The sequence below is a fragment of the Dendrobates tinctorius genome, unplaced genomic scaffold (assembly GCF_039654945.1).
Source record: "Dendrobates tinctorius isolate UK_male_01 unplaced genomic scaffold, ASM3965494v1 ptg000133l, whole genome shotgun sequence".
Taxonomy (NCBI): domain Eukaryota; kingdom Metazoa; phylum Chordata; class Amphibia; order Anura; family Dendrobatidae; genus Dendrobates; species Dendrobates tinctorius.
In genome coordinates this window covers 34,535,250-34,537,647 of record NW_027361801.1, presented here as the reverse complement: position 1 = coordinate 34,537,647, position 2,398 = coordinate 34,535,250, and the positions used below count along the sequence as shown (strand labels likewise).

The 2,398-nt window shown below is 40.6% G+C and overlaps 1 long non-coding RNA gene across 1 annotated transcript; it reads left to right on the top strand.

Moving 5' to 3' along the window:
* The first annotated feature begins 1,646 nt into the window (after positions 1-1,646).
* Positions 1,647-2,152, top strand: LOC141048221 (uncharacterized). Its single transcript, XR_012219994.1, has 3 exons — positions 1,647-1,720; positions 1,884-2,002; positions 2,102-2,152. It is a non-coding gene; the product is annotated as an uncharacterized lncRNA (long non-coding RNA).
* Positions 2,153-2,398: the final 246 nt, after the last annotated feature.

The window sequence follows — 2,398 nt, the reverse complement described above, 5'->3', positions numbered from 1 at the left end:
CATTCTTTCATGTACACGGATCAATTGTTCTGGTCCCTTTGCAGAGAAACAGCCCCAAAGCATGATATTGCCACCCCCATGCTTCACAGTAGGTATGGTGTTCATGGGATACAACTCTGTTTCCTCAAAACACAGCGAGTTTTGTTTCTACCAAACAGTTGTACTTTGGTTTCATCAGACCGTATGCCAGTTTCCCAATACTCTGCTGGATAATCTAAATGCTCTCTAACAAACTTCATATGGGCCCGTACATGTACTGGCTTAAGCAGGGGGACACGTTTGGCACTGCAGGATCTGAGTCTCTGGCAGCGTAGTGTGTTACTGATGGTAGCCTTTCTTATGGTGGTCTCAGCTCTTTGCAGGTAATTCACTGGGTCCCCCGTGTGGTTCTGGGATTTTTGCTCACCGTTCTTGTGATCATTTTGACCCCACAGGATGAGATCTTGCATGGAGCCCAAGATCGAGGGAGATTATCAGTCTTGTATGTCTTCAATTTTCTTATTATTACTCCCACAGTTGGTTTCATCACACCAAGCTGCTTGCCTATTGCAGATTCAGTCTTCCTAGCATGATGCAGGGCTGCAATTTTATTTTTGGTGGCCTTCGACAGCTCTTTGGTCTTCACCATAGTAGAGTTAGTGGTCTTTTATACTGATAATAAGTTCAAACAGGTGCCATTACTACAGGTAATGAGTGGAGGACAGAGGAGCCTCTTAAAGAAGAAGTTACCAGTCCGTGAGAGCCAGAAATATTGCATGTTTTAGGTGAGCAAATACTTATTTTCCACCATAATTTGCAAAATAAATCTTGCCAAATGAGACAAGGTGATTTTCTGGATTTGTTTTCTCATTTTGACTCTCATAGTTGTGGTCTACCTATGATGTCAATTACAGGCCTCACTCATCTTTTTAAGTGGGAGAACTTGCACAATTGGTGGCTGACTAAATACTTTTTTTCCACACAGTATCCATGGCCATTTACCACCGTGAAAATACCAGCCCCAGCTGTCTGATTTAGTTTGGCTGGTTGTCAAAAATGGGGGAGACCCCATGCCATTTTTTTAAACTATTTATTTAAATAGTAATAAAAAACAAGTCGGGATGAGCCATGATAAAGCTGACAGCTGAGGGTCCTGGTTTGGATAAAACTTGCTGTGGCTCGTGAGTACTCATGAAATGGCTAAGTGCACTTTTTGATCTGCATATAGTACAATCACAGCAGCTTGTACTTTTTCAAATTGTAGCTTTTTAAATTGATTCAATGAACTGAGTCCAAGCATATTTTAGTAAAAGTGCAATGTGTAGGCGCAGAAGTACTGAGACCGATTAACAAAACCAAAGATACCAACACATTTCTGTCTTTAAATTGACGCAGTGTGAATGTGTATGTACACATTGCACTTATAACAACATATGTGTTGTTTCTGATGATCCTGGAAGCCAGAAATGAGTCAGTTTTATAACACTTTTTTATGTCTTGCTAAATAAAATCCTTCTTTTCTTGAGCCTTTAGAAGTGACGCCATTTTTCCTTCATATGCTTTGCCTCGTTTCTTTGGTTTTGCTTTAGTTTTAGTACATTGTACAAACAGTGGCGTGACTCCCTCTGTTTGGGCTGTTCATTTTGTTTAAATAGCTTTCCATTGCCAGGTGTCTGAACAGTCGAGTCTGGGGTCCTGCTCTGCCTACATCTATTTTGACATCTGCTGACTCACACTCACGGTAGGGTTCGTTCCGATTAGGTAATTGCTGCAGTGGATGGCTTTTATGCTTTTTTGATCAAAATAGTGTTAACTGAGCCCACTAGGTTATTTACATGTACTGTTACTATTTATTTATTTATTTACTTAATACAGTGTATATGAACATTTTGTTTTTATCTTAGGCTCTGAGGATGTGATGTGGCCAAGGACAACTACATGACACTTATGAGAGTGCAGATCACTTACCATAAGGAAGAGCACAAGGAGAAGGAGTGTAGCTTGAGCCATGTTCATCTTGCTGGTCAGTTTGCTTTACATGCATTAACACATGATGCTGTTTCATGTGCTGACAGTTATGTAGTAGATGTGTGCCAATATCTGGAAAATTTGTTTCCAACAGCACAGCCTGCTCACAGCAATAAATTGTTTACTCCAGCAACAAGGAAAAGAATTCTCACACCTACTTAGAAATAGCCACTTCGAAGTCCACCAACACAGTTTTTAGGCAACGTTTAAGCTCTTCCATCAACAGCATGTGAATCATCACCGAACAAAAAGGTTCTGCACAAAAGGATCTTTTAGTAGCACATTGCCTGTATTGTGCATTTCCTGTGCCAACACCCCTCTCCTCATTGGCACTCCTGCATGATTCCTAGGTCTTGTCCACCACAGAATCATCATTATCATCATTGTTATT